The 27,509-nt window shown below is 41.1% G+C and overlaps 1 protein-coding gene and 1 long non-coding RNA gene across 3 annotated transcripts in view; both read right to left on the reverse strand.

The window, feature by feature from the left end:
• plxnb1b (plexin b1b) overlaps positions 1-19,322 on the reverse strand; it is a 147,602-nt gene extending 128,280 nt beyond the window's left edge. Inside the window, exon 1 of one of the 2 annotated variants that reach the window (XM_037100900.1) lies at positions 18,935-19,322. The gene's annotated coding sequence lies outside the window, so the exon portion shown is untranslated. The remainder of the gene's footprint in view (positions 1-18,934) is intronic. The other variant, XM_037100901.1, reaches the window with a different exon arrangement.
• Positions 19,323-23,683: 4,361 nt separating this feature from the next.
• On the reverse strand, positions 23,684-27,009 carry LOC119021488. The gene is made up of 3 exons (XR_005075605.1): positions 25,713-27,009; positions 24,656-25,041; positions 23,684-24,556 (listed from the first exon to the last, which is right to left on the reverse strand). It is a non-coding gene; the product is annotated as an uncharacterized LOC119021488 (long non-coding RNA).
• Between the last annotated feature and the right edge of the window lie 500 nt (positions 27,010-27,509).

The following is a 27,509-nucleotide window of genomic DNA, read 5'->3' on the forward strand; positions in this document are numbered from 1 at the left end:
TTGACCATTCAGCCTTGCTAATGAATACAACAGTCAGTAGGGTCAAACAGTGTACTCCTCTCATCATTTGTTCTTTATGTAGATTGCAGGTAGTTCTGATTTAAGCATACATTGTTTAATACCAGCAGGAGGAGCAGCCCAGCAAATTATAAACGAAAAACTTCCTCAAATAAGGTGTTGCATGAAGAAGCCCCAAGACACATGAAACGCAGTGCGCATCTCAATAATCATGTACTTCATTTTGAAAGAACAGCTTGACTGTCTTCTCCTTTGAGTGGACATGCTTTCTCCACCAGAGGGCAGTGCTGCCTAGCTTATGGATACAAACCTCTGTTTAAGAGTCTATAAGTTCACAGAGTGTAGTCCTCTCATTATTTGTTCTTTATGTAGACTGCAGGGAATTATAAAGGAAAAACTTCCTCATAGGAAGGTGTTGCATGGACAAGCCCGACAGCAGCATACATCAGCAGCAGCATGCCCCGACGTGCGTGGACTGCGAGGGCCCACTAGCTGGAAAAAAGCAGGACTAAATTATGAGACCATTTCAAGTTCAGGGTATCATTTCAAAGAGCGTAGCTCTTTCTTCTACTAGGAGCAGCGATGTTTAACATGTAAACCTTAAGCTAGGTAGTTTCAGATGACCCAGGAACATTTTCTGTGGTCCACCAATAGCCGGCCAAGGTCCTGAACCTTTAACTTGCCTGTCCAACCTTCGTCTTTCGCTTTCCATAGCAAGCCCCCCCGCCCCTTCCCTGGATAGAGGGTCCCTCCCCCCTCGGCACTTAAAGGGAGTTGGGGGGGAAAGTGTTATCAAGCACCCTATCTTGTACAAGCTTGAGCGAGTGTCAGCAGAGTAAATAATGTCTTTTAAAATAAGTTTGGTATCTTAGGGCTTCTGGAGACATGGATTACACCAGACTAGGTGTATAGAGCCATTTTTTGGTTTGTTTATTCAGTTGTTTTTTTTTCCATTTTAAAACAAAAACACATAGCAAATGCCTTATGAGTTTTAAATCTAAATTGAAGTGATTCAGATTCTTTAACTAACAATTTTGCTGTTTTTGTTTTTACTAGCTGGAAAAATGTAGGAAGGGCCATTTTAAAGTTCAGGGTATCATTTCAGAGTGTAGCTCTTTCTTCTACAAGGAACAGTGATGTTTAGCCTGCATACCTTAAGCTAGGTAGTTTCCGATGACCCAGGAACATTTTCTGTGGTCCACCAGTAGCCGGCCACAGTCCTGAACCTTAACAAGCCTGTCCAACCTTTGTCTTTGGCTTTCCATAGCAACCCCCCCTTTTCCCAGGATAGAGGGCCCCTCCCCCCTTGGCACTTAGGGAGTGGGGTGGGGGGACAATTTAGGGGGAGCTGTCTTAAGAAAAGGGCGTTTCTGGGGAAACTGAGAGCTCACTGTTCTCCAAGAGCTTTCATGGTTGCCACTTGGCAACAGTCGACTATTGGTATTTCAAAACGCTGGATTTCACACTTGCCTGCATGCCACAAAAAGACACACACACACACACACACACACACACACACACTAAAATGAAGTGAGGAAAAATCCTGCTTGTGTCACCACAGCAGAAGCTTCTTGTATTGTTGCCTCTGAAGTCAAAAACCAATCCCAGTTGCCTGACGTCATATCAATGATATTCAATTTCAAGCGCACCACAAAGTCCATTCATATCAAACCATAAGCCAGGATGAATGGCCACCTGTCTGTCTCCAGCTATGCAATGCAAAGAACAATTCAGCTTGAGCAAAGGCAATTTCACACAGATCACGTCAGGGTTTCCCTTATCCGGTAATTACCGGACTTTGACCTGTAAAATCTGCTGAAGTCTGGTATTTTTTAACCCCATTGATCAAAATGTCCAGTGAAAATATTCCCTTTTATAAAAATAGGCAATTTCCATGTCACTTTATTTAAGAAACAAACAAACAAACACAAACCTGAATCTTATTTTTCATGAATAGGCCAGGTCTATGTGGAACGAAACCTTTCCTTTTTTCAGGCGGACCTAACTTTTTGCACTTGTTTCATTTACTCTGACGACAAAGCCTGCAGTACAACAACAATAGCGAGAGCGGGAGAGACATGTCGAAACAAGCTAAACTCAAAAACTGTTTTCTGAAACTGAATAGTTCAAAGGAGAAAGAATATGATGAGCTGAAATCACGGAGACTGCAGCAGAAGACACTGCAGCAGATGATGCCGTGCCTTCCGCTGAAAAGAAAAAGAAAAGTCTGTCATTCTGGGCCGAAAGCAGGACCAATCGCCTTTGTCAACTGACAGCAATGCTCAGTGATGAAGACATAACAAGTGTGAAGCAGCCATACGCTGTCCGCTGGTTATCATTGCACTACGCAGTGGAAAGCATGAAAAGTAACTGGCCTGCTCTAGTGATGGCGCTAAATGAAGAGGCTGTAGGAGGAAATGCCCAAGCCAAAGATATCCTGGGTCAAATCCAGCCATACAGCTTCATCGCCTTGACTCACACACTGTTTGATGTGTTGCCTGTGATGACCAAACTAAATGTGGTTTTCCAGAAAGACAATGTAAATATGGCCACAATTAATCAATCACAGTTGTTTAAGATGGGCCGCTTCCCTGAGGATTCACTGGATCTACTTAACCGCTATGATGTCCTTCTGAACCCCTCCCACATCCCACATGGAACGAGTGGTAAGTTGAAGCAAATTTGATAACCTAAAATGCCTGTATAACAAAATAGACGGTCTAATCATCATCATCATAACAAAAATAATCATAATCTATAGGCTGCATGACAAAAGGGCTCTGTGCTAAAAAATAAAGTGCCATATCCTATATACCGTAGGCCTGTTTAGTTTTCAAAAGTTGTTTATTGACAATTCAGTAAAAAAAAAGAAAATCACTGATTAATTATCACTCTGTCTGTTCAGAGCTTTGGGAGTATGCTGAATCCATTTTGGCAAAGAAATTAGAAGTAAGGACGAGTCGGCTGCAGCTACAGCCCCACTCATCAATGCCACTTTTGCGCAACGAGAGGCCATTGCTGTAATGACAGCACTTCACGCTTATGGAGGTTTGAACTTCTCAACAGCCTGCGAAATTCTCATCAGAGATTTCAGCAAAATCTACTGAGTGGGCTAAACTGGCCAAAATAGCCTTTGTGATTCCCGGTTTCGCTCTGCAGGACAGCATCATAACAGCACCGTGGGGAGAACAAGGTGACAAGACTGATGCGCATGGCAAGTTGCGGAGAGACACTGCACACTTTTAATTTCAATTCAGCTGCTGCACACTTTGCTGCAGTGAAAATGCGTGAGAAGTAAAAAACAAAAGCAAAAAGCCTGAAACATATGAAGGGATTTTGTTTATATAAAGTTTTTATTGCATATATATTTCTAAAGCATATAGCAAACAGACTTTTTTTTATTTCAAGTTGGCAGCACACCGCATTATTAAAATGGTATAAGCTAGTCCAGATGTGTTTTTTGTTTGCAAATTGCTTTATCTGAGAACAGGCCTTTAGTTTCTTTATGTTCATGTTAAAAGAGCGCATTGTGCAATATGTTATATATATTTTAGTTAAGCACGTGAGTCAATTGATGGCACTCATTTTATTTAATACAGCTTGTATTTTTCAATAAAAAGGATTATAAATTGACATGGTTTGACATCATTCTTATATATCCTGCAAATCACTTATTATTTAAAGCTCAATAAATTCAGACAGGTATTTGACAGGAATTTCAAACATTTGTCCGGTAAATTGAAAACCTGCTGGTTATGTTGTACAGTGCCAGTTTCTTCTAGCGGAAACCCTGTTACACATCCCTAAACCTGCCCAGAAATCTCAAAGTTTCAAAATTAAAATGTTCCCTTAAACCCTTGTTGACTTTTAGAGTAACTTCACAAAGTCTATGTTCAAAAGAGCTGATTGAATGCCAAAGCCTGGATGCTCATGGTTATCCTCCAGATGGTTGACACTCCTCCTTGGACACACCCACTCACCTGTCCTTCCTCTGAGGAGACGGAGAAGGAATATGAAGTAAACACCAGCTGTTTTCTAACTGACAGACAGGGGAGGACGCACACATCATCCTCTCCCTCTCCTCCCCCTGCTTCCTCTCTGCTCGAGGTATGCTTCACCTCTCTAACCCCCACTTTTTCCTCACAATCCCCCTCTCTGGTTGGCTGGTATTTTCAACCTTCTATTCAACAAAAGACACAAAAGGAGGCAGGGCCACTTTCCCTGTTTCCCCCCCTGCAGAGAGGAGGAAAAGGGGATAGGAGAACTGCAGACCACCCCTTCCAATGCTTCACAGACCAATCACAGCAGAAAGCATGTGTAAGTGAAATTCTTATACCAAACATGCAAAAAAAAACATGCAGACAACAAACTACCATCTGTGTGGAGTGTTCACCCGAATTTTGCATGTGCAGGCATCAACAGACATGGAACTGATCAAACCCCTGCTTATTTTAATTACAACTAAACTGTTTATACATTGTGGATCAGTTTTCCACAAATTAAGGCATGTGCAGCTCAAAGTGCATGGAAAATGTGTGTGACTGTATGTTTGTATCTTTGGAGAGGAGATGTTTTCGTGGGGTGGGGCTATATTACTACATTGTTATAAGTGTGGTGCTGTGCCATGCCAACCACTGGAGCAACTTTACGGTAACTGGACTCACTTTTCCAATGGCTTTCTGTCCTATACTCCTTTTACACCAAAAATAGTGTAGATATAGTGTAAATGCGGGTTTTTTTAAGCATGGGTAAACAAGCTCCATTGCCAGGAGATGAGTTTGCATTTATGGTGTTTTGTCTTGTATCATCACAAACATGCCAAAACAAAGTAGAACGCAAAAGATCATATATCTCATCAGGGACGGGTAAGGGACGGGTCACAGGAGTCGCACTTGCACAGCGTCACTTATTGATGAAAGTGAGATGCGACAAAAACTGTGGCAGATGCAGATAGCAGAAAGAAAAACGTAATGGCAGAAAGTTCAGAGCCCAACTCGGCAGCAGAGGGAGTGGTTAGGACTCCCGTTTGGAAATAGGATTTCGGTCAGTAGATGGCAAAAATGCGGAGCCTCGAGCTGAAGTTGTATGCAAGCTGTTACAGTTAACTTACCAAGTTACCACTAGCAACATGAGGGCACATCTTGAAAATGTGCACCCAAATGAGCATGCCATGATGTCTGGAACTCCAACTTAACAGGCACGTCTCAACTCATGTTTTTCACCACCCACCACAAGCTCTTTGTCTGCAGCATGATGAGAGGCGAGCACGAAGAAACTTACTTTGTTCATATGCAAGGACATGAGGCCGATCAGTGTTGTTGATGGTATGGGCTTCAGAGAGTTTTGTCATCCCAAAAATACCTGTACAAGTACCGTATTTTCACGACCATAAGGCGCACCTAAACGTCTCAAATTTTCTCCAAAATGTGCGGCGCGCCCTATAGTGCAGTGCACCTAATGTGTTGTTTTTTTGTAAGGCGGATTACATGAAAACGTTGAAGGGTGAAGTGTGAAGTGTGGGCGTTATTGTTGTTGTTGTAAGGTGGATGTAACAGAGGACTAGATGAGAACATTAAAGGGTGAATCGTGAATTGTCTATAAAAAGGACACTAGTGCCGGTATGTGCGTCATTGTTTTGGCAACCCCGATAATGGCAAAGAGACATGCTTACAAAGCACAGTTTAAACTGAAAGCTGTCAGTTATGTGGTGGAACATGGGAATCGAGCAGCCGCGAGGGAATACAATATCAACAAATCCATGGTTCGCAAGTGGAGGAAGATGGAAAACGAGCTGCGACAGGTCAAGAAGATGCAGCTGAGTTTCCGTGGACACAAGGCGAGATGGCCCAAGTTGGAAGACCGACTCGAGCAATGGATTGCCGGTCAAAGGACAACTGGAAGAAGCGTCTCTACAGTCACCATACGACTAAGGGCAGTAACGCTAGCGGAAGAAATTAAAATTGAACATTTTCAAGGAGGTCCGTCTTGGTGCTTTCACTTCATGAAACGGTGCCATCTTTCCATCAGGGCCAGGATTTCAATAAAGCACAACCAAACTCAGTTTTTCTCCCGCTGCCTTTTTAAATACACACACTAGCATGCATGTTTTACCTGTGTGTTTTACCATGCCTGCGCCCTATGGTCGTGAAAATACGGTATTTATGTCTCGCTGTATTAGTTTGTCTTCCTGTTATTGACATAATGTGCAAATATAGATTCTCGAATGGTTCGAACCCATGTGTTTTTTATAGAGTGAATATTCGAACATCATTTTGGAGTAATTTTGACAGCCCTCGAGTGTACTTCCACTGGCTCCATTGCTCCATTGCAGTTCTGGCTGGACAGCAAATTCGAATTACAGTACTGGTTTGGTCAGAAAAGCAGCTGTAGCGGTTCAAGCCAGAATATTTTCAAATGGAACTACTTCACTTGACTACCAAACAGTATCATAATGACACAGTATTACTCGCCTTGCCATTGCCTTTTTAATGGCATACTGTATGTTTGCATACAGTGAAAAATAAAGAGTAATGTAGTACAAAAGTCTTACCATGTCTGTAAATATTCAAATTATAGCTGCAAAAAGAGTGCAAGCAAATCTTTTGTTTGACACTTCACTGTTAAGTCAAAGCACAACGTAATATAGTTTTCACCTGACCCTCCCATACTGATCAAGCATTTCATATCATTGCATTACAAATATGCTGTTTGAAATAGTCCAACTGTATGCTGGACACAGTTCTATCAATATGCAAGGTTTATACTCAGACAATGTTATTTTAAGTTTCACCCTGTATTACACAAAATTAGCTGATCGTTCATCACAGTGTGATTTCTCATCAGTGGGGCACATCCAGTCTAGATTAGGATATCAAATTGTATCATCGAAATAAACATAATAGAAAAGGTATTTCTGCATCATCTGCAAATCCCTCCTTTTTTGAGACACTGGCCCCATTCACACTGCCGTTTCCATGGGGGTATCGTGCACTAATTCTCCGCTTCCTCCTCTGTGTGAAAGTGTCAGATGCGGCGAGGGGTAGAATTTCGCTCTGGTGCTGCTCCGCCTCCGGGGGTAGTGTCAGGGCTGTTTTATTGGTGAACCAAACTAGTGTGAACAGTGCTGAGCGGGGGCATGTTGATCATACAGTCTGCTAACTGCACAGGTCTTCAGTGAACTTTCTCCCAGAAAACAGCCTCTGTCTCCACAAGTGAGACAGACAGACAGACAGGTTCTGTTCAATGATGACGATTATGTAATTAAGTAATTTAGCGCAAAAGGCGTAACTTTGTCACTTTCCAGGAAGTTTGGTGGGTCAGTATCCAATCACTACACATTATAATAGCATCCATATGATTATAATCTATCGGTGGGTTTAGACTGACAGGGAGGACACCTGCAAAACACCTTGAAAACACAGACGTCATCATCATGACATGTACCGTCATGCATCGGTGTGAATTACCATGGGTTCATCTTTAAGGTTCACTTTGTGTGAATCATCATCGGCAGAGAATTGGTGAACCAATGCTTTGGAGATAATGTGGCATCACTGTGTAAAAAGGGCTACTGACTCAATACACCGCCCAACCCCCTTAGATTGAGTTGCGAGATGCATTAGATTACACAAGCTCCCTTAGCTTATTATGTGATTTTTTTTTTCTCGACTTCAAAAGCTAACAAAATGTCAAGAAAGGGAAAGATTCTGTTTTCCATATTAAAAAGAAAACTGTACACCTTGTTTACTCATTATAAAACATCCACAAAAAAAACAAAACTCACCAAAACAATGGTTTTGGTTAGTCTTTTAAGTGTTCCAACTGTTACCAGCTTTGGTTCTGTGGCTGAAAGAAACCCTTAATACGCTGGGTTAAATGTGAAATACAATACAATGACAAACATTGCCTGAAAAATATCAGGCAATATCCCCCAAAAAAGCCAAATAGTGATGGGCTCAACATCTTAGCCAAAATATTTGTCCAACTGCCCAACCTGAAAATTAGAATGAAAGCAGAGCTTACAGCGAAGTTTGAAAACCAGAGGGATACAAACAATGTCAGCATTACATACTCTTACACTAATAGATATCATGAGTCCACAGTGTAGCTGTATTGTCATGTCCTTGTCCATCTCTTTCAAGACAATTAAGCATTTAAGAAGTTTGTTTTTGATCTCTCTGGTGAATATACTGTATTAGGATCCAGTCTAACAATACAGCGAGTTTCCACTCTAGAAAAATGATAAAATGAGGGTTTACTGTACTGTAAGATTTAAGTAGGGCTACGTTTAAAACAGTGGAGAGGATTAAAGCATAGAGAGTAGAGGAATTAATGTCCTCAAGTGAAGAACCTCATAAGTAGAGAGGAACAACAGCGTGTTTGTCTGTGTGTGTTCAGTACTCCCTCCACCCTCAACTACCCCAGGTGGAGGTCTCATCTTTTCAGGTCGAGTTCAGTGACAAAGCCCTTCTCATCCATGTCACCCTATCTCACTAGCTGGGCCTCTTTCTCTGGGGGCCTTCTGTAGCCTCAGATCCACAGAAAGATGGGAAATGATACCAGAGCATGCATAGGCATGCATGAACACAGGCACATGGGAATACAGAGAAAATGAGTGTTGTGGAAAGTGCTGAGTTAGGAATGATAATACGTTGACGGTAAGGATGGTATGAAATTGCTTGAATTTTGAAGGAGAGACTGATGTATGGATGTTGAACACCCGAGTGACAGACAGCATGTATGATAGACATGAGGAACAGGGCAGATCATCATTTCTCAAAATAAGCTAAAAATACTCAATTAGTCAAGTCCCTTTAACAATGTCTACTTAAGGTGAGAATATATCATGTTCAGGGATTAAAGCAAAAAAAAAAAACTGACTGAAATTTTAATTCAAAATTGTAACGTGGGTTTGAATAGGCTAATAGGCTAAACCAAATTTTGACAAGACAGGCTTAGAAACATCAATAGAATGTTTTGCTCTCTTGACTGTATTTGGACCAATCCTATCCATTGGTTAAGTTACTTTGTACATACAATTGAAATGTTGACAAGTTGTCTTTCTTCAGTTCTTTCTTGAATGCCTTTATTAGGGCCGGAGCAGGTCTCGACCTGCGAGGCCCCTATGGTTTCGAATAACCACTTTTTCATCCCAAATGATCGCATTTTTCACTGCCTGAACATGCCCCAAAACTCACCAAAATCAGAATATACGTCAGCTTTGCTGAAAAATTTTATAATGTATCGTCGTCCTTGATTTCCACCACTAGGTGGCGCTATAATTGAGGAAAGTGCGTTTTCGCTTAAAACTCACATATACTTTGTCGCACATTCAAAAACCTTATATCCACTCGTTCACTGAATAGTGCTGAATCTTGACATATAGGCCACGCCCATTTCTGCCTACCACCCCCCGCAAATTCGCAATTTGTCACAAACCTACTTTTTTGAACTCCTCCCAGGCAATTTCACTGATTTGCACCAAGACCCTCCTGACAAAAAGGTATTAAAAGAATTTTAATATTCCAATCAATACAAGTTATCAAATAACAACGTCCTGTACATTTTGCTCAAAACAGAAGTCCACTAAGGCGCTGCGAAAAAATCATAAACCTACTTTTTCCAACCCCTCCTCAGCCATCTGATCGATTTGCACCAAACTTCGCAAGTAGCATCAGTGGACAACATTTATCAAAAGCATTCACCTACATCACACCTGGTCGTGTGCTGCATTTTGATTCTTTGCCATAAAACCATCAACTCAGTATAACCGCCATGTACATGTAGAGGGTCTTGCTCTGAATACATCTACATGACACACCCCGACATGTGTGGACTGTGAGGGCCCGTTCATTGCTGCTTGCAGCTTTAATTACCTTTATCATTATTATTTTTATTATCACCATCATTATTAGGCTATTAATATTATTACTGGAAAGGCTGCACGAGAAGCCCGTGCACCATAGGCAATGCCTTAGTGTCTGGGACTCCACCAAATCCTTTTGCTGATCTCGTCTTCATTTGAGACTGAATTTGCATTCTAATCAGTTTAAATTAATTTATTTTAACTAACTAGCCTTTGAGACTGATGGGGCATAGAGTGGAATAATTTTCTGCTCACTGAGTTTTGCAAAGTCTAAGAAACTGCTCAATCATTTCTATAGAAAATTTCTTTTTTTCCATGAAGAATCATTTTCTAAATCATGTCGGCTTGACGAAAAGAGAAAATTTTGAGACGTCTTTCTGTTGAATTTGGTGTGTCTGTCTGCCAACGTTGCTTGATAAAGCTAGTAGCTAGTGCGTTTGTGCATGCATGGTGACTCGTGACCTGTGACACTGGACACATGACACGTACAAGAAGAGATCTCAGACTGGCCGTCTTGTATGTCAATCAGGTGGCATAGATTGGACTTGGTGTTTTGGAGATTCATTATTCTTACAATGATGCTATTACTGGTCCACATTCAAACAAAGTTAGTTTTTTTTTGCCATGGCTCAACTTAATCCATAACACATGGTAAGATATAAGCACAGCAAGTAATGCTTTGTTTTGTTTTTTAATGCCACGACAACTTAGGAACTCCCAGAAGGGTCACCCAGACGTCCCTGGTGCTGAGACCTGCCGTCAGCGCCTGTTGTCTAGGGCCCTATGATTCGCGGAATCGCAGAATTGGCTGATTAAAACGGAATCTACTTTTTAACGCGGAATATTGTGGAATTTGACATTATTTCACTGACATGCTGTTTTCGTGTGGAAGTGGAACGTATGTGTAGGGAAAACTGCACGGAGGGAAGCAAATCTGGGTGGCACAACAAGTCGTTGCCACCCCCCTCCCCACAGACTGAGCTCCCCCGTCAAAACAGTGTAGGCATGCCTGGGCTGGGAGCCCAGAGGACAGGGGGAGGGTTGGTGTTCTCACTGCTAGCTGGATAGTATGTTACTGACATAACGTCACAAGTATAATTTCTCATTTTGTTGGTCATCTTTGCTATTTCTTTTTAAATATTTACAACTTAAATTTTAAGAACAATTTTGGTTTGCAAACATTTTCTGTATCTGCCAGAGAGCTGACCATGTTTATATTCAATGAAAGCCATAAAAACACAAAATATACTACTGTATGAAGACATCATGACATCAAAATGTTTTTGATGCACTTTACTGTACGGTACAGTACAGTATTGAGGAAACATGTTTGTCACCTCAATTAATTAAAGGTAATGTCTATTTAATTTGTGTACATTTTAGTCATTTGCATTAAAAACACTTATTATTTTGGTAGTATAATAAGAGTAAAAGATAAAAAAAAATCTGGATTCCCAAAAATTAAAATGGAAAAAACCCGGAATTTGGGAAAAAATAAAACTGATTTTAAAGGGCCCTAATTGTCCGCCAATGGAGGCAGTAACAGATCCGCAACAAAAGCAAGATGACATATGTGAGTGGGTAAGCCAGCAGAGTGTGATGGTCTGATGGTGTTCACCATCACCATGTATATGTTCTGACAACTACACAGATCCTTCACTCACACTGACAACATTTCAGGAAAAAAATGTCTGTTGAATGTTTTTGGTGAATAAGATTGTTTTTGTTACCAGAATCACAAGGTAACACTGTAGGTTAACTCCAAACAGTCTCCAGCACTAACTCACAAGTCACCATGAGATTCATAAGCAAGACTTGTGTTTCTGGTTAGAAAAAGGATCTTACGGGTCTTTCTCTATAAGAATCATTTTCATAATGTTGTCAGACACTTTGCATAACAACCTCATCAGTGAAAAAACAAGCACTTTTCATGTACATTAACAGTCAGAGTTGCCCCAAAGGATTACGATGCAGCCATTGCAGCACTGCTGCAGCTGCCAGCTGAGGCGATCTACTGGACAACTTTAAAAACATTTGGTAAGTATGAATCATTTACACACCACCACATGTGGTGGCATGAGGCAGTGGTTGAATAATACTGGAATTTCCCTTTGAGCTGCATACAGGTGTATGGAATGCTGCAGAGAGATAGCAGGGTCCTGTTTCTAATAAAGAAATTGTGTGTTATCAGAATGGTCCATAGGCTTGTGCTTTAAACAGTACCAAAGGCATTCTATAACTGCATCAGGAACATCCCCCGCTTATACCTTGAGTTTTGGTAACCTACCAACCCTTCACAGTTCTCCATTCTGACTTATGTTCAGTTAAATGTTTGACATAAAAATCTGTTCAGCATCACATCTGTCAGTGCTATCTGTGAGTAAAAAGTTCTTTCATAGTCTCAGTCAGTTCAGATCAAGCTCAGGAGGCAGACTGTTCTTGGGAAAACCATCACATCACATGTTCTCCTGGTTCAACAGTAGTCACCTTCACACTGCTCTCTCAGTGCAGGCTGATTCTCCGCATTGCCATCTGTGTAAAAGTTACAGATGTGGAGGGGTGGTATCAGGGCCGCAGCAGAGGTGAGCCAGCGTCTGTGTGAATGGAAAAGCCAGCAGCGCAGACAACAAGGGTGATGGTGGTCACAGTCTGACAACTACAAACAAACTACTACAAATATTCGTCACTCATCATATAAAAGAGAATGTTGCACTTTCGGCCCCTCAAACGAATGTTACAGGACTAGACAACAGTAATGTGGTCACTGTAAGTGTCTTTGTCTTCTTTTATGAGAAAAAAATACTGCATCCATAGTTGGAAAAGCCTATGTCATCCTGTCTGCCTTAAAGAGATTTCATCATATTCCTGCCCGAAAAACAGTGTCTGTCCCGAGTTGCAAACCCAGGCAGTCCCGCAGTTGAATGGCGGTGATTATGTGACATGATTCAGAGGAAGAAAGTTTAACTTGCCACAGTTTTTCACCTTCCACTACTGCGTTGTTGTAGTTACCATCTCTTGCAAAAAAGACTGCGACTGTCAGCCATCTCGACTGAGACTTCAGTGAACTTGCCCCCAGCACTCCCAGTGTACATCTCATGGTCCTGATGTCAACAGCCTCTCTGCTCCTCTCTCATGGTCCTGATGTCAACAGCCTTTTGCCATTTGATAAAATGTTTTTTAAAGAAGTCTTGTAAGTCATTGTTTTATTGCTTAATTTTCATTGAATATAAGAAAGTAGGGATAAGTAGTTGACTTGTATAAAATATCATGACACAGTGGACTGGTTTTCCTCCTGTCCTCCTCATTTCTTTTAGTCAACAGCCGCCACTGATCCATATTATTATAAACAGCTGCCTGATACATTTTTAGATGAAGGTGGAATGAAGTTAGAAGAACAACAAATGGATGTCAGCGTCAGGATGCGTACCATCGCGCCTCTTCTGGTTCTGCAGTGCCAGCGCTGAAATGGTGAGCTGTTGCTGTGGCGATAATGCAGAGCCTCTATGTGAAAAGGACTAGTGACCTTAGGAAAACACACCAGCTTCATTCAGGACAGCTGCATGTGGCAGAGGCATGCAGCGTACCCTGATGAGTTAATAATTCACACACTCACAGAGCACTTGCTGCTTCAAAGGGATTTCAACACTCACATCTATGTTACAATCCACAGCGCTACATGTATCTGGGTCTCCATTTACATATCTGCATAATGAACAGGCTATCCTGTCTAATTAAATCCTCTGAGAATCCTGAGGAGTGTAATCACTGTTCTTGTTATCAAAGAAAAAAGTAAAGGCTTTGCTGATTCAGATAATGGGCTAGGAAAAAAAGGAGCTTCATCCTGTCCAGCCCGGGGCTAACAGCTGCAATGTTCACCCAAAGCAACATGCAGAGAGATGTAAGTCCAAAAGTGACTACAGGTAACTGGAAAGCGTAGCCAGTCAAGTGTGCATCTCCAGGCCCAGCAGCTCCCCTCACACAGGTAAGAAAACCATAAGATATTCATTGTTGTGACCTTAGGGGATGTTCTTATTCAGCCAGAAACTTCACATCAGTATGCAAAAAACTAAATCCCCCATCTGAGTTGTCTTTTCACTTTCATCTCAACATTGACAAATGTGCATAATCACTGCATGAAAATTTTATGAAGCTCAACTACAGTACTGAACAAATCTATATCGTACCACAGAGCATGACCTTACCAATCTCATTTAAGAAATGCCATGCAGTAGTGGCCTCAGATGAGGCTATATTTAATATCTGCTATCTTGAGGTGTTGTACAGCATGGCGGTGGTATCGAGTAGGAGGGGCAACTCATATCAGATTCTAGGCCCGTCATTTATCCCTTCACTCTGGGTTTGCACCACGGGCATATTGTCCCTAATCTTGGTGCATCTGTTGGCTCACAAAGCCCCATTAAACAGCCAGAGCACTCTGATAAGGTTACTGACTTAATGCTCAGTGACATAATTAAATTGAGTATTTAATCTGGCCATGGGAGCAGAGGAGCCCTCGACCCCTGCTGGGCATTCAAATGTCGAGTCTTGGCTGCCCTTCTAAATACCTTGTTCTTTGATCCCCTTTAGGGTGATTGAGCTTTTCAAGACATGACAAGATAAAAACTGGTTGCAGTGAGTGTTCACTTCATAGATTTCCTGCCAGCTCTCTTCCCCATACAAGTCATTAAAAAAATGGAATGAATTTAAATTCAAAACTAAGGTGTAGAGGCTGGAAAATGCTTCAAAAGTGGAACGCATATTTGTACAGATTGTCTTCTGTCCTGTTTATAGCCATTACAGATGTCCTCACATGAATGTAGGGAAACACAAACCCTTTTCACACCGAGATGCTGCATCTCATCACCAATTATCTGCTGTTGGTTGTTCTCACAGAGTCAAGCATATCTGGCGTAAAGACGAACCGCTGTGTAATTCACACAGAAAGCTGGCGCTGCAGCTCCTAAAGAGGAGTGGCAGTACACGTCATGGTTTTAAAGGGATATTCCGGTGTAAATTTAATCCATGGTCTAATACGTTGTGACACAGTTTTCTGACCGCTAGCTTATGTAGTTTTAGCAACCTCAGAAAAGACCACATGATAACAATACACTGCAGTCTGTGCCTCCAGCAAGAAACCGGCATCAAAAAGCCACTCATAGCCACAAATAATGCCCAGAAGAGCGCCAAACTTCCCAGGACATAGTTTGAGGCATCAAACATCTGCTAGCTTTGCCAGATTTCTATTAAAAAGTGAACACAACTCACCACTCTCCTGCAGCAGCTTGCTCATTGTGGGGAAGCCCGACGAGTCGATTGCTGAGTGCAGTAGAGTTCCGCAGCTCAGTGATGAAAATGTATGATTATTACTCCATGGAAATGCAATCAAAGTTCATATGTGCCTTGCCTACCAGTTTATAACAGTTATTATCGAGAGCTGACAGGGAAAAGAACGGAATTGAGCATTTCTAACTGCACTCTGTAATCGACTAAATAAACATTTGGTGAGTTTATTTAGTGACAGATGCTGTTTTACGGGCAGAAATGTGATGAAGAGTCGGTATGACAGACGGGATGAAAGACACTTTGCGTATATCTGCAGTATTTTTTTCATAATGTAAGTTGCCAAAGACAGTTACAGTTACCAGGTTACTTTTGTTTGGGCCTGTAACGTTGCTTTGTGGGACATTTCTCTTTATTTAGTTTATTTATAGAATGAAAGACCTGTGTATTTATCAGACTCTCAGTCTGACATGCCCTGACTATGTGCCGCCAACTTATCCATTCACACTGGTTAGGTTCGCCTCTGACACTACCTCCTGAGGTGTATCAGTGCCAGAGCGAAATTCCACCCCTTGTCACCTTCAAGACATTCATGCAGAGGCAGAGAATTGGTGCAGCATCCCCGCATCCAAACGTCAGTGTAGTGCTGGGCAGTATACCGGTTCACACCGAAGACCGGTGTATATTTTCGTTATGATATGACTTTTTAATATACCCCCATACGGGTGTATTTGATTACACAACGTTCGGAACACTATGCTACACTGCGCTGCGCGACACTGTTTCACACTGGACCCTTTTCAGAGTTGCGCTTCTTAACAGGCGTGGTGCAACTGCGAGGCGTGGTGAGGGTGAACAGTAGAGCTCTGGTGTTACGCTAGGGTGAAGATGGAGAGACTTCATCTGCGGATGTCAAGATGAGCACCTGGAAAGCCGCTGAGATCCGGGAGATGCTAGCTCTCCTCGGTCTCTGTAGCTGTCTGCTTGTTTATCGCTACTAACGGTCGCTACGTTCAAATTAAAAGCCTTCCCTTAGGAACCCAGCTCTAAACTCCAATGAGGTGCAATGTAAAGCTCTTATTTTGAAGACAAATTCAACCTGCTTCCTGTTAACTGTCTGTTGCTTGAGGCAGCTAACGTGAGGCAGTCCGCTGCATGCTTCCTTTAATAGCGGAGGTTTAACATCGGCATGTGTTTGACTTGAATTTATTTCTTTTGTATTATTATTATTATTATTATTATTATTGTTTTATTGCACTTCAGTGCAGTGACAGCTCTGTCCTGGCTGTGCAATGTTCACTAATAACTTCATCAAGCTGATGAGCTAGCACCATCACTGTGGCCGACATCCTTGACATCTCCCCACCCGTTCATTCAGAAAGACCAATCAGACGTTCCCTCATCTTCTCATCTCAGACAACATCTGCCTTGGCACCCTCACTTTCGCTGATGACATCAGTTATGTAAAGCTTGCATTAAGGACATTTGTTTGGTTGGAAACAGAGTAATGATGAAAGGCTTTGACACCACATGCTGCACTGCAGTCCCTCCAGCTGCTAGACACACCAAACAAGAACAGTCAACACCCAACCCCCCTTCACCTTCTGACCTTTGGCACCTTGACTGTGACAGAATTTGTGAAGTGAATCTTGTTTGTTTGAAGAACAGAACAGAAACTGGTTCTGAAATTCTTCTATCATTGCTCTATTAATGCCAGGTCGGGTTTTTTTCTCCCTCTGCAGGTTTTCAAAACTGAAATGACTGAAGTAAAAAATAGTCATCCTCGTTTATCGGGTGCCTTTTTTTTGGAAACTTTTTATTTATTAACAACCAAAAAACGTGTGTGAATGGCACTCATCTGCCCACACTGTCTCCAGCATTGCTACTGTTCATCTATTTGTTTATTTTTGATGTGTAGTGTGATGAAGAAGCAAATCAAATTTTTCCATCCAAACTCCCTCCATCTTTTAGAGTTGGTGGAGCTTTGGTGAGTTCTACACATAGAATGCCAATTACTCTCTGACAGTTAATTGTTCATTGTCTAGCTCCATTTCCATTTCTTTTCCAAGTATCACTTTCAATGTCTTTTCTTTATATTTGTGTGTTGTTTTTATGTTTCTGTTTTAACCTGTAAAGTGTCTTTGTGTACCTAAAAAGCACTCTCTCTCTATATATGTATGTATGTGTATATATATATATATATAACAGAGACAATCATGAGAGTTTGCTCAAGAACAAGCCGGCACAGTGTCTGGCACATTCCAGTTCTCCAAATGCTGCTGACAATCTGAAATAAATGAGCCACATCATAATCATCATCATTGCGAGGAGATATTTCATCTCATTTCCTGGCTTATACTAAGCCCCCAATTCTGTTATGAGGCAATCGGAGCAGATGGCTGTGTTTTAAGAAGGCACTAAACTGTGAAAGGAGACCATCACCAACGGGACACAAAAAAACAAAGGGCACACGGTCCTACTGGCATCCCTCTGATGAACTGTCAGCGATGACATTCGTGACCATGTCTGTATAATAATACAATTAACACACAATTCACAATGAAATGTTGCACAAGTTACTGCTCTAAGTGAATAACATGAGCACCTTTATCTGACCTTTGATCTACGCAGTTAACTGTTCGTAAAAGTGTCATTTTTGACTGTAAAATTAAAAGTAATGTTTTAGCGGTAAAATAGTCATATTTAACAGCAATACAGTATTCACCTCTGATGAGTCCTGCAAATGAAAAATATGTTCTTAAACTGTACTGAAGTTATCTGAGGCACTTGTTGAATGCACATGTATAAAGATCAATAATGCACGTTATGTTTTTATTAGGTATAGACAAAAACAAATAGCTGCTCAATGAAATGAATTACAAGACAGTTTTTGAAGTTGTCTGGCAAATTTGGCAAGATACAGAATTAAAGGAGCACTCTGTAGATCTGGAGAAGAAATCAGAGAAAAATCGTCATTGATTTTTTTATGCCTAAACAAACCACATAAACAGACTCTATTCGTCTTCATGACTGACTACGCTGAATTAAAGGATACTGTTTATACTGTTGTACAATATGTGGCAGACCCTGCCACCTTTCTGGCTTCTTGGGGTTCTGTGACCTCATTTTCCTCTGAGAACAACTTGCAATGGAAAACATATTTCTGTGTTTGTATCGTTACCTAACTGATACTGTAAATACTACAATTCTGACTTTGAATTTCTTCCCCAAAACTACATAGTGACCTGGCTGACCTGTTAATCAAAATAACCTAGGTTACCCTATATTCAATATAGCGCAACATAGCAACATTCAACATAGCGCCTGAATGTGACTATGTTGTCGTAGAATACAACTGGTTTGGTCGACACAGAATGTCCAGTAAATGAATAGAGTGAAACTGCAGAGTTTGAAATACCCCCGACTAAAACTGATGAAGACTGCTGCCTCGGAGCGACGACGCCTCGAAGAGGTGTATTCAATAAGTTAGCGAACACATGGAAAGTACGCAGATATTTTTATTGTTCTAACGTGGCTAAAATAGATTCAATAAGCACATGCCCGAATTAAAAAGTGAGCACTGACTTTTTAGCGAAAAGCTGTAACGGTGACGAGTTCACAGATGTTCCTATTACAAGACAGAAGCGCGCTCATTTAGAGGCAGGCAGGAGGAACACACATGAACAGTCGTGATTTTCACGGAAATAAATGAGAAGAGGACTTCTGTCACTGTTAGCGGTGTAACGTTACAAAGCCGAGGCTCCGACTCACCTCGTCCCGTGTCCAACTCTTCGGTTACTTCTCCACACGGCGAAGCGACTTTTCTCGGGTTTCATGAGAAGAGTACCCAGCTCGTCCGGAACCGGTGCAGTCAGCCACCCAGATGAGGTTATTCCTCGAGGTTACGAGATCACAAATCTGTTCTCGTCCAGTCCCGACTTGCAAATTTCCTCTCGGGCATCCAACTTTCTCCACTTTACACACCTACCACGCTTCAGTGTCAGAAACAAATCAGTGCAGTTATTCCATGCAGTAAAAAGTGAGGTTCAGTGCTGTTTCTGTGCTTCGCTTGGTTTCACTCTGAAGGTCTTTTCCCACATGTAGCCGGTGTGTGGCGGTGGGAGCGGGGCTGATGGCTGAGCAGGGCTTTGGCAGAGGGGGGATCTTTCATGCTGCCTTCAAGTGCTCTTCGTATTTTCTGCAACGAAGACAGGCGGTAAACTGGGCATTCAGTACTAAAAAAAATAAAGTGTTTCTCAGTTTTGTTTCTCAGTTAATTGATTTCTATGAACAGAAGAAGAGCTATACTCTCAGATGAAACAGTGGTGCATTCAATAATGTGCTTTCTCAACATGAACACACCTCTGGTGTAGATATTGAACTCTTCTCTGCCTAGTATAGAGTCAATATGAGCAGAGCAAAATGTAAACTACTTCCTGAAGTGCAGTGAACATGTCCAGAGAGAGCAGGGCTTACCAGAGTTTTACACATTATCATATTTAATCTTATATATTTAATCTTCCACTGTGATGTTGTTAATGTGTGATGTCAGGCCCTATTTCTCCAATATTTCCCTTAATCCATGAAGGCAGCATTAGCTGCTTGAGAAATGACTGGTGCACGGTAGACCCCTTTTGGCCAACGGGGGACATGCAGCCCATAGAGCAGTCGTGCTTTGGCCCCCAAAGTTTGTCACTTTACAGACCACCATGTGATGACAGCATAATGTGTGCAAAGAGATACGGGTGAGGTGTGCTTTGTCGTTCAAGGTTAATTTATTGGTCATTCTACAGGACAGAGGTATCTTTTTATGTTACACAGGAAAAAATACTTTTGATGGTGGAGAGTTGATGATGAGTTCAGGAGTCTGACTGTCTAAGGAAAGAAGCTGCTCTGTCCTTGATGGTATTAATAATACTGTAATACCGGATGAAATAAGTTTCCAATAATCATAAAGTTTGTATGTCTGGATCTGATTTCTGTGCTCTGTGATGTTGTTCAGGTCTGGTCCTCATCTGCCCTCCATCCACTCTAATATCACATGCATATCAATGTCTCAGATCTTCTGCTCTGACAATACACTATACACTACATTGTCCTTGATAATGCAACATAAGTTGAAATATTAAAATCAATCAATATTAAATGTATATGTACAGCAGGAATTCATATTTGTAATGTTTATTATGTGATATTTTTATGATTTGTCTTGTCTAAACTTATGTATGATAAAGCAGATGATGGCTTCACATCATAAACGTAGCTTCAAATGCAGGAGGTGCTACTGCAGATATCTCTGGAGTATTTGTCATTTCATGTAGCAAATACAAAACAGAAAGACTACAGAAGTATATTTAAATAAGTCTAGTGTCTAGGTATACACAGACGAATGAGAAATTATGGGGGGAAACACACATAATAATATGAAGACTATACAATGTTGTTCCTCTAAACTGGTTAACTGTTTTGGCGTGAACCTTTCAAGATAGCTTTACAGCTGTTTTGAAAATAAAATTATGAGGTTGTGAGATAAATCTTTTGCCTCTTTTAAACCTCTAAATCAGTCTTTTTTTATAGGATATTTCAATTGGATTGGATTTTGGATATTGTAGGAAAAAAAACGCTCCATGGCAAACACAAGTTTATGATACATGTTTTTAGCAGTCTTCACAAATCAACAACACCTTTATGATTTTTGAATGCAAAACGATCAGTGTGGATCATTACCTTGAGCCAAAGTACAGTATGACATTGAAAGCTTCTGTGACTAAACATATGGAAAAACATTTCGCGAAGAACAACAGCGAGCTCAAAGTCAAGCTAGCCAGGACAGACAGGCTAATGTTGGCTCTGACAAGGGACCACAGGATGATTTTCACAAATTAAAGTCAACTTCACAACCACCCGTAACTTCATCAGTGCCGGATGGGAGATGCAGTCCAGTGTGCTGAAACGAGGGAACCAGATAACTTAACTCCAGGGTTTAGGAATCACTCCTGCAGCACTTTATCACAGAAGTTTCTGGTTTGAACATCGTTTGAGATATTTTGGATAACAAATGCACATGCAAAAGGCCAACCAATGTTAGCCACTTTAATACAGAAATACTACATATTATATCTTGACTGACTTGTTTGAACATCATCAGGGATTCCTCCCACCCTCTCTACAAATCCTTTGAACTGCTCCCGACAGGAAAACGGTTCTGGAGTCAAAAAGGTTGAACACACAAACTTATCAACAGCTTCCTTCCACAAGATTGCTGAACTGCTGATCTGGAGTACGTGCACACTACTGCACTTCATGAGCCTTCGTCATAGTTGTAGTTTTACTGTTCCTACATAGGAACACCCTTCACTAAGAGGGGGCGCTACAAAATTTTGTAAAAACTTTGCTAATAGTTTTAAGCATCAGATCTTAACAGTATATACTCATGCCGCACACTGTTGGAAAGCTGAGACTGTCGTAATTATTTTAAGCCCAAACAAAAAGGAAAAAAGTTATTTCCAGGCCATGTAATAGCCTTCTAAACTCATAAACTCTAAACATTAGAAAGAGCTCCAAGAAGCGAGAATGCTCTGTTTGTATTGCTAAGTTTTTCTACTATTTTTCTAATATTTATATAAAACATTTTTCAAGTTCACTTTGGCTTTTCCTCATCAAAATCCTGTAGGCGGAATGGTAATAATGTTGTTTTCAATGGTTATGTCTCCGTCATTCTATCCCAGAATGAGCAGCATCAAATCAAGAAACAAGCAAGAAACCCCAGGGTCCTAGCTCTCATTTGAGACCAAGATTATGTTTCTAGGTAAAAGGGTTCTCAAGTTATAAGCCTTTTAGTTATAAGAATCTGAGTAGGCGCTCTTAGAAACCAAAAGTCCCAAGCAAAATGCACAGACATGCCTTTAGAAAAAAAATGTGAAAAATCCATTTTTTAGACTTTTGACTTCATTTTGAGCGTAGCAAGCTGAGACCTGTGGCTATGGCCCAGTTGTGTCTGCTGTGTCCATAGACATACCTGAACCCTTATATCTTAGTCAGATTATTGACATCTGAATTGGACGGAAATCAAAACCTGTGCTCCAACCTCTGTAACTCTCTGTCAGTATGTCATAGAATCACACTTACACTTCTAAAACTTGAGGGTGTTACCTTTCCAGTGGTACCAAGCACATCCCTGAGTCTCAAACTGTGTGGGAGCTGTCATACTTTTCATTTCGGTATGTCATTTTGGAAAAAGAACCTTAAAATGGGGGCATTCACTAACAGGTTAAATTTAGATATTGTGTGTGTTTAATGTGTTCGTGTTATGATGCTGGAAAAATGCAATCTAATTTTTGCTGCACTACTTTTATTGTTACAACTAAATGACAATAAAGCTTTTGTAACAGTTGGAGTTATTGAATGTAGCCACTAGGTGGTGCCTCCATTTTTTAAGTGGATAAATGTAACCTGTACCTAGAAGAGTTGATGTACTTCCACTCTACCATGCGTAGTGATGCCGCCAGTGGAGCGAAGACCTCTTTTTATTTTATTTTATATTGTGATGTATCGGTGTAGGGCCAGCCTGTATTTTTCAGTGCATGTATGCATGTAATAACTAGTGCTGGAGAGACCTGGCTTGGTATGGTGAGAGTGAGTTACAGTGGACCTATACAGTAACCTATACCTACCTGTTTTTAAAAGATGGATAATACTGTCATACCCAGTAATTCTTGGGGGTCGCTTGATTTGTGTGGATCAGTGTGTATGATTCTCAGCAAAGGCCTGTATTCAAAGACAGCTGGCAGAGAAATGAGTTTGAAAAGTGTGAATGAGTGGGCCTGTCTGTCAGGAGCAACACACTGTATTCACGTCCCTGTGAGAAACACTGAGCCATTCATCCCCAGAGTTCACAAACACACACACACACACACACACACACACACACACACACACACACACACACACACACACACACACACACACACACACACACACACACAGAACTTCACACACTCTAGTCCTGAGAACCAACTTGTCTTTAGAGAGAAAAGAGGGGCTGGGTGGGCGGGCTGGGATGGGGGGTGGAGGATGGGAGGCAGGCTGGTAGGCAATGGATAGCTGGGGGAGGTGTGGTGTGAGCTGTGGGTCAGAGGGCAACCTCCCCCCTCCCAGTATGTCCCAGTATGTTCATTATAACATACCCAAACACAGTGACAGGCTCTGCGGTCTCAGCTCTGATGTGCTTTAATACATAACTCTCTCTCTTCTCTCAGTTTTCTTCCATCACTGAAGGTTCATTGAATTTACATGTGAGTTTATCATTGTTCTCTACAGCTGAAATTACACACGAAAACAGTGACTTTATGTACATTTATTACATGAACATTTACTATAAAAATAAGTTCAGTGTAAATTGACAGTGTTTCTATCATCCAGATATTGGAGCACCAGTTTGCAGCAGGGTATCTTCAAACATGTAAACAAAGTTTAGTGGAACCATCTGGTGACCTGGTGTAGACAGAACGACTTGAAGCTCAATGTTGTAACGACAGTGGAGATGGTAGTGGAGCCCACCCACTCCTCTCACACTTTGTGACTCCCCAGTCAACACTGTGGAGTCCTCCCACTCCACAGGCACCATCATCACTCAGGACCATAGTGTCAGCTGACTCATATCAGGAAATAATAGTGTCTTCACTATTGTTGCATGAAGGGAAAGTGGTGTTGAGCCATCCCTACTAATTATTGCTACATATGTGACACTGACAGAGTGCTCGTGTGGCACTAGGTGTACAGAAAAGTAACAAGGCATATAAACAAGGGAACCTTGTTGGCGAGTTGTTTAACAGCTTTGCAAGCTGCAAACATGACAACATTTAAAAAGAACTACAAGAAAATGAATGACCCTGTTTATACACTCCATCTAATGTAAATAACAAATGAGATGATTTGCTAATCATTTAAATCCAGCCTGGCCAGAGAATTTCACGCTCATACATATGACTCAAATGTTGTTAAATGCCAACCAAGGAGTTACAAACACAAGTTTTTACAAACTAAAAACAATGATTGGAGTACAGTTTCATGCAGTTGCATTAAAAATGAATCTATATTTTTCTTTAAGAAATTAGATAAGAAGAGCAGATAAGTGCATGGAGTCAGATGGGTAATGAGGAGTTAGGATGTGTTTAGAGAGTGTAAGGGTAATATTAAGGGTTAATGTGTGGGATTAGGGTTGGGTTAGGTGGGCGGGGCTATGGTCAGGGAAGGATGGATGGTTTACTGCCGTCCAGCCTGTGTTGGACATACTGTTTCTTCCTCCACTTTACTGTCTCTGTTCTTGCGAGCTCAGCTCCAGAAGTTCTGTTTCATCTCCTTTTTCTCCTCTTCTTCACTGCTGCATTTTTGCTTTATTAAGAAAAAAAGAAAAAAGGCAGTAAAAATTACTTTCGTATCTGAAGGCTTGTTCTGGTACAAGCTGTTAGAATATAAAGAGGTGGCCCATACCTTGCCACAGTCAGATAGCTTGGAGTCTCTCTGTCTTCTCCTTCTGTGCATGGAGTCTTTCTTGAAGCAAAGAGATTTGATTATTGTTCTCTTTGATAGTTTCTTCTCTCTGGCCCTTTAAGCCTCTTCCGACCTTTGGATTTGCTGTCAGGACATGTGCAGCTTTCTCCTAAGTTTACTCTGCATTTATTTTCAATCACTAGCTTTTTATTTTCTTCCTTTGGGGCAGTGTTTGTGGAGGACAGCTTCAGGTTGTCTTCTATGGCTGAGAGAGGAGCTTGTGTGAGTGAGTGCCCATCTGAGCAGGGAGATGCTTCTGCAGGTAGAGTAAACTTTTGCGTTCTGATATTATGGGTAGTGTTGGCAGTTTGCACTCTACCAGATGCCTGAAAGACATCAATTTACATTTTTAGCTAAAATCCGACCTATCCTCAGTAGTGGAAGAAGATCTTTAATTTAAGTGGAAGTAGCAACACCACAATCAACATATAATCTGTTGTGTGTGAAAATTCTGACTAGATTGAAGTAAATTTTTGGAAGTATTTCCAGCTGAATATGCTTGAAATATAGTATTTATTCAGAATGGTTCCTTCATCAGTATTGGGGTTGGAACTTTTGATAACAAACATTTAAGCACTTGGATAATTTACATTTTAATAATTATTTTCAATAATACTTTACTATTGTGTTGTTTAGCCTCTATTACTGCATCATATTTTACAAGATGATCATGTGTTTAGTGTGAAAAATCTGATTCTGCAATGTTGAACCCTCTAATAAATGTAGTGGAGTAAAAAGAACCACATTTCTCTTTCAGATGCAGTGGAATATTTGCAAAAGTGGCATACAAGTAGCATGCAATTGTACCAAAGTACAGAATCCTTTACATATTGTGTTCTAAATAAATATATCTTAATCTATAATATCTATCATATAAATGTATTTCTCACTGTCTTTACTTTTTGTAGGCTGAGATATTTTGTTGGCTGACCTTTGCTCAGTTCTGTGCTTAATGAGCACTCTAGACAGTATACTAGTTTGAATGAGAAAATCTTACCCCTGGTCTCAAGTTACATCTTCGGAACATGATGACTGGATGAAAAGACTGTGAAGGAATTCAGGACGTAATCACTTGTAATGAGTTGTGGTCAACAGCCCTCAAGTTGACTGTAGTTGAGTAAATAATGAGAGCTGGTGTCCATCAGTTGAAGTTCTGAGTGAAGTGGATTTGGGGGCCAAGTCAACACCTCAAACCTGTTGTTGTGTTCTTCAAACCATTCCTGAACCATTTTTGCTTTGTGGCACGGTGCATTATCCAGCTGAAAAGGCCACAGCCATCAGGCCATACCGTTTCCATGAAAGGGTGTACATGGTCTGCAACGATGCTTAGCTAGCTGTCAAAGAGCATCATGGTGCCATGTGTTCCCCAGGTTAGCCACTCACATGCACCCAGCCATCCACATGATGTTAAAGAAAACGGGACTCATCAGACCCGACCACCTTTTTCCATTGCTCCATGGTCCAGTTCTGATGCTCAAGTGCCCATGCAGTCAGTGGACAGGGTCAGCATGGACACCCTGACTGTTCTGTGGCTATGCAGCCACATATGCAACCAACTGTGACGCACTGTGTATTCTGACATATATTAGGGCTGTCAAAGTTAATGCGTTAATAACTCGTTAAGGCAACATCTTCTTAAAGCCGTTAATTTTTTAAATACGTGATTAACGCTCGGTATAAAAAAGGAACGCGCGCTGTTTGATTCATGGCCGTCAATGGCACCTGTAGTCTTGATCCAGAGGGTGGCAGAAGAATAAGAAAGGGAATCAGAAGAAGAAGAAGCAGGGTTGGCGTTTGGGAAAATCACAGTGAACTGAAAAGCGAAAGTGAAAGGAAATGGAGAAAGGACTAATGAACGGCAAATTCACTTTCAAAACACTGCCACATGGTTCGGTTGATAGGACAAAAGTTATCTGCATGTACTGTTGACATGAAAAGAGTTACTATTGAAGTACGCCGAGTCTCAAATATCATTTGCAAGCCAAACACATGGCAGATGCAGAGAGCCCACCGCCAGCCCTTCGCTAAAAGCAGACATCACCATGTTTTGATCCCATTTAGGGTGAGGGGAAATTTTTTGAGCCTTTTATTTGAAGTGCATGATTTGAAGTGTTGAAGAAACATTTTCATAAAGCGAGCATATTTGCCTTTTCTTATGTTATTAAAAGTTTTAAGAACATGAAAAAAATACATTAAGGTGCATTTAGAACAGAAAGAAATGTGCCAAAAAAATGCGATTAATTTGCAATTAATCGTGAGTTAACTATGGACAAAATGCGATTAATCATGATTAAAAAAAGGAATCATTTGACAGCCCTAATATATATATGGTTCAACAGACCACTGTAATCAAGAAACAGACACATATTTTCATAACTTTGCCTAGTCCAAATTCCTCTCTGATTTTCTCCGAGCACTCTCCTTTATTGTCCGGTCTCTGTATGCATGTACAGCGGTATGGTGGCTCGGAACGACACAACAAGCGAGAAAAGCCTGCTGTTCTATTGTCGTGCTAACTGGGGCTAATGCTCCGAAGCTCGTTAGCTCTGAACTATACCACCACACTCCATGGGCATACAGAGACCGCAGCTCCGGAGCTCCGGAACAGAAACTGATACACAGAGACTTGAACAAAACAGGAGAGCGCCTGGAAAAATCAGCGACTAAGTTGGTCTCTGTATTGCCCAGAGACAGCCGGCGTGCGCTTACTCCCTCACTGGCAGAGACGGAAACTTGAATTTTGCTGACAGAAATGTATTCCAGCATTTTTGTTTTTCTGTTCATAATATACCTG

The sequence above is a fragment of the Acanthopagrus latus genome, chromosome 6, assembly GCF_904848185.1.
Source record: "Acanthopagrus latus isolate v.2019 chromosome 6, fAcaLat1.1, whole genome shotgun sequence".
NCBI classification, from domain to species: domain Eukaryota; kingdom Metazoa; phylum Chordata; class Actinopteri; order Spariformes; family Sparidae; genus Acanthopagrus; species Acanthopagrus latus.